The 16,905-nt window shown below is 38.5% G+C and overlaps 1 protein-coding gene across 1 annotated transcript in view; it reads right to left on the bottom strand.

The window, feature by feature from the left end:
• Positions 1 to 16,905, bottom strand: part of CNTN5 (contactin 5) — a 723,666-nt gene that overhangs the window by 494,469 nt on the left and 212,292 nt on the right. The gene's annotated exons all lie outside the window — the stretch shown is intronic.

The raw sequence follows: 16,905 nt of genomic DNA, 5'->3' as shown, positions 1-16,905 counted from the left end.
AGGGTCATGCCAGTTTGGAATTCTACCCATGCAGCATGAAGCATGAACGTTTTCACCTATCCAGATGTTCAAAATATTTCAATATTATATTATCAACAGTTTCTGCTTTCAGCCCAGCAATTAGCAATTAATTGAATTTTAAAAGGTAACTTTGATGTTTTTGATTTTTTACTTAAACACAGAATTCACAAAAAATGTGTATAAGATTCCTAATAACACAAGAAGAAGTCCTATGATCTCTGGATGTAAATGTTTGCCAGATCAGAAAAGGTCCTGGTGAAATCTATCTTCCCTGTACACATTTTTAATTCTGTGGCTGGGAATTCCTCTATGACTTCCTTACTCCATTGCAGCAAGCCTGATAATCACCTCTGCTTTGCTGAGATGTGTAAAGTAGAATTGTTCTACCCACAGTGCATTCTGCATAGAAGTAAAAAAAAAAAAAAAAAAGGCAGATGAACTTGTATAACTGCTTACAACACATAATAATAGCTGTTGTGGTAGCTTATAGTATACAGAGGCTTACTAACCTTTTCAGGACAAGGTTGCCATCATTTCATTTCCTGTAATTGCCTGAGTCTCCATAATCATCATCATCATCATCATCATCATCATCATCATCATCATCATCATCAAAACATTACAAAAACTCAAAAGGAAACTACAAGATTTGGTAAATCTTATTCTGACATCTCATGAGATCTTAAATAAGGACCCTACAATTATATATCTCATGCACGAATGGCAAAATCTCAATATTTGGTGCTGTGATTTATGACAATTTTTATTATTTAACTTTGGAGTTTTTATTAATTTTGCTTAACTGTTTAAGGGTGTAGCTGATGCTGTGGTATCCTTGCCAACCATGGGTCTTGTGAATCAATCTTACCGTGCCATCAGAAGAATGGTACTCTAGCAAATGGAAGAAATAGCCCAGAGAAAAACATCTGAACTAAGAAATGATGGAATTGATTGAAAGAGAAAGATTAAGAAAGGACAGTTCTAAAATAAATTTAATAAATCTTCATTAAATGATGCTGAAGGGGTGATCTGATAAAAGAAAAAAAAATGAAGGACAAAATTATCCAGGAGGCAGGAAACAAAATACTGCTTGCATTGATGTTAGGCAGCTGGTTTTAAAATAGATTAAACAATACAAATAAGTTTTAGACACTGATAGATGATGTCTGTACAAGTGGAAGCAAAGAATGAGATATGGAGAAGGGAGAAAATTGCTAGGTAGGAAAGCTGATATATGTGTCTGTGAGTATAATACACCCATACACATATATATATTGGAGAGGAATTTATAACATTTAGGGCAGAATGTATTCATAACACTCATTATCACTTTAGGGGAAGATCTGTTTCAAACACTTCCCAAGTTTTAAGCATTTAGAATCACATCTTGTTCCATAAACACATTTATATTTTGTTATGGACACACTTATTTTTTATTGTTTAAAATGGATCTCAACACACACACACACACACACACACACACACACATGCTTTGTGACTAATCACCAAATATCTCTGGTGTGGTGATGTTTCATACTTGGTTTGAAATGCAGGACATCTTGGAATATTGCCAAAACACTGATCAGCACTTGGCAGTATCTGAGATCTAGCATTCAGTAGCAGTCAAAATCAACATGTAGCAGTGTCAACAACTGACAGCGGCAGACATACCACAATAGTGTTTTGTAGTGGTCTGGTAGCCGACTTGCATGAGAATGCGATACATTTTAGACGGATGGGATTCATTTCTTTACAGGCTAAATTTCATGGCTTGCACTAACAGTGGAGAAGTTGTGGGTCCCCAAGATGTTGCTATACAACTTACAACAGCTGGTTAATGGTGAGAATGGTTTGCAGTTGGAAATGAACAATGTCTTGGAGGGGCAGCTTGTACTGAATCAGACCAGTGAGCATCAAGCTCAGTATTACCTATGCTGTCTGAATGATGTTCTCTGGAATTTCAGAAAGGTATCTCCTCCAGTCCTACCTCAGTGCAAAGCAGACTCTCTTTTATCATCTGAATGATAGCCATTTTGATGGTATTATTACACCAACAGCTTGAGGTCTCTTCAGAATTCTTATAAGACCCAGTGCAGGAGATTATTATTGTCCTCCTGCACTGGCACCCAGAGCAGTACTAGGCAATTGGATCTAGACATCCTTTTAATTACTCACAGTTTTTCTAGCTGGTTACTGCTACCTTGCACAGACATGGATTTTTGGATGGATTCAAGCTGGAGGCAGAGAATTATAGAAGTGAAGTAGATTTTATTTTCATCACAGAAAGGTTTATGTTCCTTTAGTTGCTGAAAACTCTGCAGCAGATGGACCCTCTGAACCAAGGTCATGCAACCAGCTCATTTGCCATTGTGTGAAGTTCAAAGCCATACAGAGTTAGGCTGTTTCACACACTACAAACATATATTTCTAGCTGCTAGTGAAAATAAAGTTAGCTAAGTAGATATATTATCTTGCCAGGGCTACAAGATAAGAAGCAGAGAAGCATCTGTCTCTCTGCCACTGACAGTTTCAGGAAATTCCCAACCTTCTTCCCAGGGGCTATATTAAACCTTAGGAATCGGAAACAACCAACTAATTGTACATCTTCCTTAGGATACAAAAAGGATACAATCTTCTGTGTGCACTGTTCCTAACACCAGAGGAGGGGAGGGGAGGGGAGGGGAGGGGAGGGGAGGGCAGAGAGGATTAGGGGAGTCATGCTATGTAGTCAAGCATTCTATTTTTACCACTGCCAGGCAGATACAAGTAGAAGCAGAACAATTGCTGGTCTTATATTAGAAGCAATACTTAAACATCATAACAGATAACTGTTGATCACTTTATCCTAAGCAGCAGACATCTCTGTGCAAGTTTACACAATATGGGCACGTGCCAGGATAGGATAATGTTTAAAAACATGGCCAAAATATTATGAGATTGTCAAAGGTAATGCACCAAATAGACCAAGTGACAATATGTGGGAAGCACTGTGTGAAATATAGATGATCGGTGCTTCCAAAATCTGGCTGCTCAAAGCAGCTCTTTATCCATAGGACATGTCTCAGCACACTGATGAGCCCTTGTAACTCTGGAAGATACTCAAAGATGCTACATGTTTGAGACAGGCTTTCTGGCATAATAAATAGCTCAGGATTCAAAATTAGGCACAAAGCTGAATGACATGATTTTCAGGGTGCCTTCCAATCCAGCAATTCTGTAGTGAGATGACGGCTATCTTGAGAAACCTGTGCACTTACTAAAACAGTATGGAATTGCTCCTCATAACAGAGAAATTAATTCAGTCCTTTTCGGCAAATAACTCTCACTTCTCTGCATTGGGCTCAATGAAACAGGGGAAATGAGAGAGGACCATTTCTGAACTCGACCAAAAGATGAATTACAGCCCCAATTATTCTGTAATGTATTGTAGGTTAGGAATCTCAATGAAATGATGCTGTCGAAGACAACCTCTTGCCACTTAGCCTGACATTTTTATCACTGGCAATCCAAGTGGAATATAGAAACAGGAGCCGGACCTCTCTATATTTTGCTTCTTGCTGTATCACTCCCTCTATCCTTATACACCAGCATGCAGAGCAGACACATGTCTTTCCTTTTGATACACAATCAAGGCAGACATGGTTTTGTTTTTGTTTTTTTTGTTGTTGTTGTTAGTAAGGTTGTGCTGACAGCAGAGGATGGTTTACAGGGTCTTGGGTCTGCAATATACTTAGCTATATAATGGAAAGGTTGCAAACTCAACTTCTGCAAGGCCCTTGAAATGTGAGGAATTGTACCACATTGACAGAGCACTTGCTAGGCATCTCTCTCTCTGTGTGCATGCACATGTGCACCTTCAAGTCAACCTTGACTCCTGGTGACTGCCTGGACTAGACCCTGCAGCTTTCTTGGCATGATTTCCAAACTGGTTTGCCATTGCCTGCTTCCTAGGGCTGAGAGAGAGCGACTGGCCCAAGGTCACCCAGCTGGCTTTATGCCTAAGGTGGGCCTAGAACTCATGCTATCCTGCTTTCTAGCCTGATATCTTAACCACTATACCAAACCGGCTCTTGTTTCCATATAGGGCTGGGAAAAAATTCTTCCTAAAATACTGGGAAATCATTGTCAATCACTCTGGTCAATACAAAACTAGATGGAGCAAGAGATGAACTGAGAATAAGCCATTTTCCTTGCAAAGGTTTCTGGGGAGTTTTTCTTTTTTATCCCTCCAAAGTGTTTAAGAGTATATTTCTGCCCACCGTATTTTCTTCTCCTAACATTCCTGTGAGATAGATTAGACACACGGGCTAACTGGGATTGGGAGGACTCAGGCGCACGTGCTCACTGCTGGAATGTCACCTTACTTCTGAGGGAGGCTTAGTGACTCCTTTCAGATCTATCTGCATCTTGCACAAAGGCATCTTCCAGACTTCTCTTCATGGGGAATGTGGGGACTAGGCATGCACCACAATCCCCTTTAGCCCTACATAGATTTGAGCATGGGTCCACCATTTGAGATCTCAGGGCTATATGCGCCTCTCAGGAACCCTGGATGTAGGTTCTACAGACCTCTAAAAGCTAGCTAGACATTATAATTTTAGAGCAGTGTTTAGAGTTCTAAATATTAAATATAGAACTAGAGAATTATTAGGTTGATTATAGTAGTTTTTTGTCCTGGTTTCAGCTCCTCCCCATTATTGTTGTTGTTGTTGTTGTTATTATTATTATTATTGCATGCTCCTGAAAATTGTCAAACCGTGGATTACTCTGTTTGGTCAAAGGCTAGACAGTGATCTTAACAGAGTGGGATTTAAAAATAGGATTTTTGTCATCTAATCCAAGCATTTCTTTCTCTCATACTGCACAATACATTCATTTGCCCATGGCTGTCACATTCATTAAGAGAAATGTGGAGCTGCTTCTCAATAAGAAGCTCTCTGAAATGCAAAATTACTATCCATGTCATGTAATTTTTTTACTGAAAACATTAATTCTGAGGAAGCTCAAAGTAGGAAAGAATACATGAATGTATCTATGACTATAAAGTCATGAATTTATAGTGCTTAATTGGTAGTCGATTTAGGTCTTAGCAATGAACATGAATCTAGCAATAAGAATGTAATCTGCTAAAAACAGAAGATTCCTGTTGTTTGGATTTTCCGCTACTCAGTCCAGACAGGATACACATTTTCTGAAACAAAGTTTAGCTAGTTATCCTTCCCTGGAAACAATCCATGTCTGGGCCAAATAGGGATTGCTGTTATTTTCTAAAATTAAAAATGTGGTTGAGATCACATGAAGGAACATGTAATCGTCCAGGATGTCCAAGGGAAGAAGCCTCTGCTCTTCAAGGAACTGGCACTGTTTAACATCTGACTTTTTAATACAAAAGAAAACAAGATACTTAGATATTTCATCCTTTTTACAATATAACTTCAACTCCCATCTTATAGAGAGTAAGGAAGATGACCTTCCCGGAGATGTGTAGGAGCTGTTGCCTAGGCAAAAGGGACTGAAGGATTTTTAAGTCCAGAACAAGATAACATTCAGAAATGGCTCATGCGGACACCTCCCTAATTCACTGAACTAAAAAGAGGACGTTCAGCACAATCAGACTTGCAAGATTCTGTTATTATAACCAATCTCAATAAAAGTAATTTTTGCCTTCCTGTGGAATTGATTTTCTGGTATGTTCTACCTAGTGGGGCTGACACATCTGCCCTAATCTGATCTGCAAATATTTCTTTAAATTTAAAAAGAAAAAAGGAAGAAAAACATTGCCAGATTGAAAATCAGTTCCCAAGAGAGACTAGTCACTCCCCCCCCCCACTTCCTTATTCTGTATTCTCCCCAGGTATGAATTATCTTTAATGATAAAGAAATTCTAGAAAATGGAAAGGCTGTAAAGTACTTAGCAAATCTTCAGTCTTCCTATTCAGATTATTGCCTTATTACTGGTTTGGGAATTTGTTCTTTATATCCAGTCACTGATTCCTGAGATAAGATTGTCTAGAGTTCTGTCTGCATATTAAACATTACTACTGTAACTGTCTGCTTTAGTGAATCCTTCCATAGGCTTCACTTAGATATTGGCTATCTTGGGTAGTCAATAAAGATGAGAGAAAAGCATAATTTCTAATATTACAGTTCTGGTTTTGAAAGAATGCCTAATCAGGATTGTTTGTGAGTCATCTGTAGTAATTATAGGTTGTTCACATATGCTGAGAAAGAGCAAAACAGCTAACTTAGTTCAGCCTCAGTTTCTCAGAATGACCAACCAGATACCTCTATGATGCTTGAATGTAGGAGAAGGAGACACTGTCTCTACTTTTGTTCATTTTGGTTCTTGAGGTATTGAATAGAGACATAAGGCAAGATAAGAGAATTATGGGAGATAAGATTAAAAAAGAAACTTATAAATTAAGGGCATTTGTGGATGATTTAGTGTTAATTTTAGAGGGCACAGAAGCATTAGTGGGAAAATTAAGGGTCTTTGGTATATTAGCAGGTTTCAAGATTAATAATCAGAAGACAAAGATGTTAACAAAAAAAGGTGAAACTAGAAGATCAAATAGAACTGATGGAGAAAACTGGCTTTAAGACTGAGAAAAAAGTAAAATACTTGGATATCACTATGGCAAATATGAATTGTATGTTATTTCAAAATAATTACGTTAAGGCATGGACTGAAATTAAGAAGGACATGTTAAGATAGGAGAAATTAAAATTGTCACTGTTGGGGAGAATTTCTGTGATAAAAGTGAATGTTTTGCCAAGAATGGTGTTGTTTCAGACTATGCCTAGAATGTACAAAGGCACTTCAATTGTATGTTGGAAATATGTACAGCATGAAGGGACATTTTATCATGCTTGGTAGACATGCAAAAAAGCTAAAAAAAATTGGATTCAAATACATACTTTGATACAGAGGATTTTAAAAGATTAATATTTAATTGAAACTGGGACTTTTCTTTTTAGGATTAATGGACAAACAGTTAGAAAAATAATAATGGAATATTATTTCAGTATATGGTTACTGTGGGAAGATTACTATATGCACAGAGATGGAAAGGTTCGACACTACCCACTATGGAGGAATGGTTGATGAAGTTGACAGATTTTGCTGAAATGGACAAATTGACTTCTTTGATTAGAGAAAAGACACTATCTACATTTATTGGTGACTGGAAGCTTTTTATTGTTTTTTTGCACAAGAATGAAAATAAAATGAACTTGTGATTTAAGGTTTTGATGATTAAATGGGATAGATTATAGAAAGAGTAATATGGTGTATCATTAGAGAGAGAAGTTAAAATATATTTGTACTTATAACTGCTGTGAAGCATATCAGAAACCACGTTTTTATATCTTTTTCTTTCTTTTCTATTTTTTCTTAACGTTTTTCCTTTGCTTTTCCTTTTCTTTCTTTCTTTTTCTTCTTCTTTTTTACCTTATATTAGTTTGTGTTAGTTTTTATTTTCTTGTGTAAAAGCTTGAATAAAATTATATTTTAAAAAAAGAGACATGTTCCTGTTCTGTCATTGTTCCTCTGCTACTGCCCCTAACCAGGAAGCAACACTAAATCTTCAAGATTAATAGCTCTTGATAGACCTGTCCTCCATGAATTTATCCGATCCCTTTTTAAAGTCATCCAAGTTAGTGGCCATCTGATAAATGGATTAGTTATTTGCCTTTCCTTGCTCTACAACTTTTAACATGAGCACACTGCTGTCACTTTGTATTAGTAAGGAAGAAAACCAAAGCAGTGTGAAATTCATAGAGCTATATCTGTGCTTGCAGATGGTAACTCTAAATGTACTTGATTGCAGTTGTACTCAAAGCAATACCATCTAAAATATGATTAAGAGTGCAAAATTATTAGAAAAAGTACTGAAAATGTAAAAAGCCAACTGTATCTTACTTCATATAAAACACACCAGACATGCATGTAAATTAAAAGAATACTAAATAAATGCATAAATTGAAGAGGTGCTCTGGTGGGGCATCAAAGGATGGGACTGTATCACGCTACCATGTTGGGGATGGTCCCTTTCAATTCTGTGATTCTTAATAGGAGGGTTATGTTTGGAGACAAATCAATGCTGTAAGTGGCTATTCTCCATTGCTACTGTATGATACTGTTTAGATGTAGTATGCTATTCAGTGTCAGGCTCCAAAAACATATCTACTTTCATTCAGGAAAATACAGTTCAGAGTCAGAGTAGACACATGGGATAAGCTTTACACTGTTTCTTTTGTTCCACCTGGAAACTCATATGTCGGATAAGAAACTTCTAAATATTTTGAAATTGAAATAAACTAAGAAATATGCTGAAATCTTAGCAAGGCATTCTGAGGCTCCTTCTCAAAGAAGATGAGTGGTGAAGAAAGGTCCACAAATTTTGATAAGGCAACACACATTTTCTAGTCAGAACATATTTTTGAACAAAGGACATGTCCAAATCACAGACTGCAGTTGTGTACATCCCATATAACTTAGCCTTACCATTATGTTCAGGAATTATTCAAAAAATGCATCCATAAGTCATCCAAATTAACTCAGGGGTCCCTAGAGAATTTTTTTCTTTTGTAAAAAAAATCTTTATTTGCCTTTGAACAGTTGGTAAAATATCATGACTTTGCCATGTGTCAAAACCCAAAGGATCTTTAACTGAAAGCTACTTTTGGTAAGATATTCCTAAGGATTCAGATTCTCGATAAGTCCTAGCTGCTCAACAGAACATTTCATTTTATTTTAAAAGCAAATTATTATTCCTCAACCTCCCACTGCTTGGTTCTTTAATAATGAATATTCTCAGTTGGAAATTGGTGTTGATTTAGCTCTTTTGCCTAGACAGAGGTTGGTCTAATTCATGACTGCCGGGCATATAGGTTACTACAATTTTAAGGAGAGTGAAGTTATCTTTGAAGAAAAAAAATCTTTATGTATGAACCATAAATTTGGATTATCATGAATTTAGAGTAACAGTAGGGATGTAGAAGAATTTTATCTAATTCCCTCTGGGACCATATTCTGAAATAATAGACGAGAATCTATTCTGTTAGATTGGAACAGACTGTAGAGTTCTAGTAGATCCTCCACATAGTGCAGGATCTACTACAGCAACTTTGACAGATGATCATTCATCTTGTGTTTGAAGTCCTCTAGTGAAGAAAAAAATCCATGTGGTGGCCTATTCCGCAGATGGTCAGTGTGGAAGTTTCTCCTAATGTCTAGCTTGAAACTACTTCCTTGTAATTTTAACCCACTGCTTGTGGTCCTACCCTTTGGGGCAGTATCAAATAAGTCCACTCTGTCTTTTGTGTGGCAACACTGAATATTCAAAATTAGTTTTAAAAATTAAACCTGAAAGTGATACATCAGAAGAAAAGCAACCAACTAACCAACCCATCCTTTCCCCATCTAGTTTGAAACAGACTTTTAGAAACTTCCAAAATAAATCTTATTAGAAAGTACTATGTACATCTGAAAATTGTCCTGCTAAAGCAGACTGGCAGAAAACAAACTGGAGTTAATCCATATATCTCTAGGGAAAAGTTATTAAACAGGTGGTAGCAGTCCTACCTCAGATATTTGCATAACAATAGGTAGTTTTAGCTTGTTTGCTTCATAGAGTTGGAGGTGTTCATACCTATTTATTACAGCTGAGCATCCCTAGTGTTAGTTATCAGACATTCAGCATTTTATCCAGAACAGAAAGGTATATTTATTTTTTTAATCCTCAGTGGGTGGACATATTTTAGCGAGCAGTGAAAGAATTTCACTAACCCTCACTCGTAACTTTTTGTGGCTAGGACAGGATGATGTGACAATCTGTTATCATTAACTGTGTTGGGAAAGGCTCTCAAGACAGAAGAGAGAATTAAATGACCTGGAAAACTCAGTCTGTAGGAAAGTCTATCGTACTCATCTTTGTTATTTCCAGCTCTATGCATCACTGAGCCAGTGGAACAACATGATTTGCTGAGATGACAAATGCAAAGGTCATTTTCCCCCCATTTCAGCTTTCAAATTTTTTCCCAAGCCATCTAAGCATCTAGAGTATCCAATTCATTGAACATTTTTCCATTTGCAAAATATGTTAATTCATCACACTTGAAGCTAAATAGATGCCTGCTACCTAACTCAGAAAGAATGTTTTGGTTTACTCTCTCTTCTGCTGCCCCAATAGTTAGCCAGTATTTCATGGCCACTAATCCAGTCTTCACATCTCATTTCAGAGCCAGTCCTAGCATCAGACAACAGGGGAGCAACTTGCCACTCTTGGCTACCGCATAGAGAATCTAGCTTGCATCTATGTGTTTGATATGATCAGACCCAATTTCCTTCTTTACCCTGCTCCCTCTTCCTCTCATGCTCTTCATATTAAATCTGGCCCTGACCAAAAAAAGACCATAGCCCACGATAAGAGGGTCTTTATCGTTTTCTTTGCCTGGGGTAGCATGATGTCTTCAGTCAGCCCTGCATCAATGGTATATTTTGCAGCAAATATGCAGAAGTCTTTTTTTTTTTTTTAATGTGGCTGCTTTGAGGAGCAGAGAGTTGGAGCACAGAACCTCTGAATCAGTTTCAAAGTGGGCATTACCCTAGTATTTTTATTTTTAAAAAAGAGAGAAATAAGAGAGAAGAATACTTCTACTGCAACATTCAGAAAACCCAGAAGAATAACCATATTACAGAAAATGAGAGATTGTCTAATGTAAATATGTGGACCAAATGATAGAATCAGGCTGAGTTACAAGAGTCCTCCATTCTCCAGAGATGCTTTTTTGGGAGTTGCAAGGGGAAGGGGAATATTAGAAATTATACTCCTTTGAACTGTGTTTATTTATATTAGAATTTAGTTCATATTCTTACTTGATCTTTATTCATTATTTTAAGCATAAACATCTTTCTTACTAGCTTCAATACATTTTATGAATATTAAACAGTAAGCAAGAGACAATACTTTGGGTTTAGTAGATCATAGGATTCCTTTCATCTGTATCCTCTGAATCTATTTAGAGGTACTCTGTCAGCTACATAATCTCAAAAATGGGCTTTGAAGTGTTAGCACCAGTTAGAAGTCAAAAAGGGTCCACCCAGAAACCTAGAATGCCAGGGATTACCCTTCAATCCAGTCCTTCTCCACTCCATGGAGCATATCAAAATCCATCATCAAATTAAACTGCTTGAATGCTTTTTAAGTGGCCATGCAATGACAGGTCAGGTAAAAGGAGATGAATGAAACTCAGGTATATTTAAAGTGACACCCCAAATCCACTCTAATCGAGTTCATCAGTTCTAATTCACTTCTGTCTGTTTTGGAGTGGTCTGCTGATCTCATTTATTTAAACAGCTCCCTACCCCTACCATATAATTCTCAATTAGGTGGGCAGGCAGGTAAAGGATCTGACATCACTGCATGTGAACTATGCACTCCTAAATCTGTTCATGCAGAGGCAAAGATAGGTGTTTTTTTACAAGGCTTCTTTTTCCTTGTTTAACAGGTCAACCAGAATAGGAAGGAGACACACACAGAGAGAAATACCTCTACAAATTAATTAGAGGTGTTTTGGACTACAGAAATATCACTCACTCTTCAGGTAAATGATGAAGCAAACTAGTTAACCAAGCATTTGGGCCTTTCATTCTTCCCCAGTAAAATTTAATTGGATAGCCATCATCCATCTGGATAATGAGATTGAGACCCAGAAGCCTTGTGCTTACAGCTGGTGCTCTACCTTGGATTGCAGTAGTTGCCAGCTCACAATTTCATAAAATGAGCTCTTTTTTTATTTTTTTTTAAACCAGGGAATGTTATACTTTTCTGGAGGAGAATGTAAGATTTTTTTTTTCCTTAACCACTGGATTTCCTTATTCTGTTCATTTTCCTAACTGAAAACTTCCCTTGATTTTGTTCTTCATTTGCTCAGTTCTCATCCTTCTTAAGTGCATGTGTTCTCAGTCAGCCTTTTCACTATAGAGAGTAAGGGAGATGACCTTGAGGAAATAGGCAAGAGTCTACTATAGCAAATAGTATTCAGAAGATAGTATTCAGAAGCAACTCAGGCAGGCTTCTCCCTGATTCACTGGGGTATAAAAAAGAGAGGAGATACAGTACAATCAGGTTTACAATATTCTGTTATTATAACCTCTCTCACTAGAGTTCTAGTCTTCCTGTGGAGCTGATTTTTGGATCTGGTCTACCTAGTGGGGCTGACTGCCATTTAGAAGTTGTCAGATGGACAGTAAAGAGTGGTCTTGGCATTTAACTACACAGGCAACTTCTATGGCATCCTTACACTCTTAGAGTGAGGATTATAGAACATCAGAAAGAAAGTGACCCCAGAAGGACTACTCCCAATGTCCAAGGATAAAGTGATTCTCAGCCAAAATAAAATGTAACCTGAGGCTGCTCTGGACAAAGCTAGGTTCCCTGGAATACCCTGGAATAAATGACAAAATGTCTTAATTGAAAAAAAATCCATCTATAGTCAATTCTTTTTCATTCTGAAAATAGATGATTCAAATGAAAGAAACCTCACTTGCTTCAACACATATGTACATACGTATCATGTTATCGGGCCAAGAAGCAACAGTTAGAACCGGTCATGGAACAACCGATTGGTTCAAAATAGGGAAAGGTGTACGACAAGGCTGTATACTGTCACCCTGCTTATTTAACCTATATGCAGAGTACATCATGAGAAATGCCAGGCTGGAAGAATCACAAGCCGGAATTAAGATTGCAGGGAGAATCATCAACAACCTCAGATATGCGGACAATACCACCCTAATGGCAGAAAGTGAAGAAGAACTAAAGAGCCTCTTGATGAGGGTGAAAGAGGAGAGTGCAAAAGCTGGCTTGAAACTCAACATTAAAAAAGCTAAGATCATGGCATCTGGACCCATCAATTCCTGGCAAATAGAAGGGGTAGAAATGGAAGCAGTAACAGACTTCATTTATTTGGGCTCCAAGATCACCGCAGACGGAGACTGCAGCCATGAAATTAAAAGACGCTTGCTCCTTGGGAGGAAAGCTATGGCAAGCCTAGATAGCATATTAAAAAGCAGAGACGTCACCTTGCCGACAAAGATCCGCATAGTCAAAGCTATGGTTTTTCCAGTAGTAATGTATGGCTGTGAGAGCTGGACCATAAAAAGGCCGAGCGCCGAAGAATTGATGCCTTTGAACTGTGGTGCTGGAGAAGACTCTTGAGAGTCCCCTGGACTGCTAGGAGGTCAAACCAGTCAATCTTAAAGGAAATCAACCCTGATTGCTCATTGGAAGGATCGATAATGAAGCTCAAGCTCAGATATTTTGGTCACCTAATGCGAAGAGAGATCTCTTTGGAGAAGACCCTGATGCTGGGAAAGATTGAAGGCAAAAGGAGAAGAGGACGGCAGAGGATGAGATGGTTAGATAGCATCACTGAAGCAATGAGCATGAAACTGAGCAAACTCAGGGAGGCAGTGAAGGACAGGAAGGCCTGGCGCAATATGGTTCATGGGGTCACGAAGAGTCGGACACGACTTAACGACTAAACAACAACAACAAATCATGTTATTACTGTATGAAGTGTGTAATGTTAGGAATAGTGCAGAAAAATAGTAACCCAAATAAAATAAAGGCATTTTTTAAAATTTTTATTTACTTTTTCATTGCCAATTGGATCATAAGATTCTGAAAAGTACAAATAGTGGCATGCTATTCCATTTTGATTTCTGTGGTCCAGAGGGTAGGCACTGTGTAAGCTCACCCAAGCATCTGAATGCAACAAACTTCTTGAAGATCCCTCATTCTGGGGAATGTTCAGTAATAAGTGCTATTTGTCAGGCCCAACCCAAGAACAACAATAAAACAGTTCAGTCCAGTTCCTTTTTTAGCTAACACCTTATAGACAGAATCTTGCCAAACTAAGTCTATACTACTGAGAGTAGTGGATATACCCTGGGAGATTCTAGTTAGTGGCTATACTGAACCTCTTTTGCTTCCCACACTCCTCCTGCAGACTCAACTGTCTTTTGTCTCCTCCTCTTTCCTGGAATGCACCCTCTCCTTCCCAATAGCCTTGATCTCCCACATCGCTCTCCTCCTTGTAGATACATTCCATCACACTATTTCATTCATTCATTCATTCATTCATTCATTCAATTTCTCTCCATCCATCTCCCCCAATGGGGGGACTCTGGGCAGCTCACCCAAAGCATTAAAACAATAAATATATATAAATACATAAAACATAAAAAAATATATACAAAACTTTACCAAAAAAGAAGAAAGTCGAAGAAGACGATGGTTCTGGGGCTGAAGACAGCAAACCTCTATGGGGCTAGCCATCCCCATGCTTGATGTATTCCCTCCCCACCCAGGCCAAGTGGCAGAACCAGGTCTTCAAAGCCCTCTAGAAGGCCAGGAGTGAGGGGGTCAATCTCACCTCTGGGGGCAGAATATCCCAAACAGCGGGGGCTACAGCAGAGAAGGCCCGCCTTCTGGACCCCACTAATTGGAGTTCTTTTACCGAGGGGGTCTGAAGCATGCCCTCTCTGTGATCTCTGTGGGATCAGGTGGGACAGGTTGAAGTCATGGGGAAGAGGCGATCCCTCAGGTAACCTGGTCCCATGCCACGTAGGGCTTTAAAGGTGATAACCAACACCTTGAATTGGACCCAGAAACAAACTGGTACCCAATGCAGCTCATGGAGCAATGGTGTTACATGGGCCCTTCTTGGGGCTCCCAAAATAGCCCACATGGCTGCATTCTGCATTCCAGATGCTCTTTAAGGATAGCCCCATGTAGAGCTCATTGCAGTAGTCTATATGAGAGATAACAAGGGCATGAATGACTGTTCGAAGGGCATCCCAATCCAGGTAAGGGTGTAACTGTTGCACAACCCGAAGTTGTGCAAAGGTCCTCCTTGCCACGGCTGCAACCTGGTCTTTGAGCAGGTGCCATGAGTCTAGGAGGATCCCCAGATTAGGCACTGGATCTGTCTGGGGCAGTGCCACCCCATCCAACACCAAAGATGACAAAGTCCCGGATACAGAGGTGCCATTAACCCACAGCCACTCTGACTTACCAGGGTTCAGCTGAAGCCTGGTGTTCCCCATCCAGACCCTTACAGCCTCCAGGCACTGTGAAAGGGCCATCACAGCATCACTTATCTCACCTGGGATGGAGATGTATAATTGAGTATCATCAGCATATGATGATATGAACGTAACACTGGGCTATTCAATGAATACGTTCAATGAATACGTCTTTAAAGACTGACAAACTTCATAAGGCCAGTGACAGTTTTGGTCCAGGAACTGCTCTCATCCACCAGCCGTAGATTCAAAGCTTTCCAAAAATCAGAGGTCCCACTGAGCATCCTTCCATCAAAGTTTCCCACAAAAGAAATTAGTCTCACTTGCAACCATCTGTAAATAGAAACCTTGTGAAATTGTCACTTAGCTATAGAAAAAATGCCCAAAGAGCTGGAAGTAACAACTTTGAAATGAAATTGATATGATCACTTTTAGAGTGTTGTGATTGTTGTACCTTTGTAGTAATTAATGCTGCATACAACAAACCAATCCTGATTATGGAACCAGAAAAAGAAGGAAAAGAATATCTGTTACAGCTTAGCTAATTATCTGGTACATGGAGGAGGAGGAGGAGGAGGAGGAGGAGGAGGAGGAGGAGGAGGAGGAACACAGTTTATAGCTTTAAAAGCAAAAAGAGGGTGAGCAATTAATTGAGCAACCTGCCGAGAAGGAATTAAAAGCAGGAGAGAGAACAATTAGAGCAACTTCCAATTTATCACACATGCACACTTCCTATACACTAAGACTACATGAAATAAGATGAGGAAGGGAGCATCAGAAGTTGTCTCCGAACTGTGATACTTGTATTTGAAAGTGAGATTTTTCTTTAGGAATCTCATCTGAAGGAATGCTACCATATTTGATTCTTAGTTTGAATATTACATACATATTGCATTAGCAGAACAGATCCCCCCCCCTTTTTTTTTTTTAATATCTATGGCATTTAGTTTTCTGGGAGAGGGGGAAAATGAGAGCTGCATGCATCTATTTTTCCTCTCCATTTTAACAGTTTTTTTTTTTAAAAATATTGGTCAGATTCAAACTATAATTTGATTAACTGATCTGCCTTTTATACCTGGCTGCCTCAAGCACAATTTGTAATGGACAGATGGAGATACAAATATCTGTACATAAAGTGTAAATGCTTTACGTATGCACAAGCAGAAGAGGATCACAGGCCAAACGCTCGGCAGAATCTGTATTTGAATCTTTATCTACATTAGAAATCTTCCAGTACTGCTTTCAGTTACAACTAGGCCAACTTCATGGACTGATCCATCCATAGCGATTTGCACATTTGCATTTAGCACCATAAATAAATAATTAAGAAGATATTTAAATTAAATCAAGTAGGACAAACATTTTGGGTGAAATCAAGGATATACAAGTTCACCTCTGAGCTTTCCATAAATACTAAACAGAATGAAGCAGGGATGGCAGGAGAACCTACTCCCCTCCAAATGATGCTGATGATGTCCTAGCAGTCTTAGTCAGCAGGTCAAAGGACAAGGAATGCTGGAAGTTGTAGTTCAGCAACATTGAGAGAGCCAGAGATTCTCCACTTCAGTTTATGATATTTTGTAAGAAATTAAAGCTATGAAATAAAAGATGGGATTTGTCTATGCACCTTTCTGTTAGAACTTGGCATCAGACAATATGGCTCACATTGAAACATTCAGGGAGAAAATATTTTGGATGCAGGGAAAACTTTTCTAACCTTTCTTGAACACATAATAGACAAAGTCATCCTTCCCATTTTGCTGCTCCAAAAACAGCAATTCTCATTTCCA

This window comes from Python bivittatus, unplaced genomic scaffold (genome assembly GCF_059951505.1).
Source record: "Python bivittatus isolate LINGU-HERP-01145 unplaced genomic scaffold, Pbiv_v1 ctg000340_np1212, whole genome shotgun sequence".
NCBI classification, from domain to species: domain Eukaryota; kingdom Metazoa; phylum Chordata; class Lepidosauria; order Squamata; family Pythonidae; genus Python; species Python bivittatus.
The sequence above is the reverse complement of the archived record's forward strand: the minus strand, read 5'-3'. Positions and strand labels throughout refer to the sequence as shown.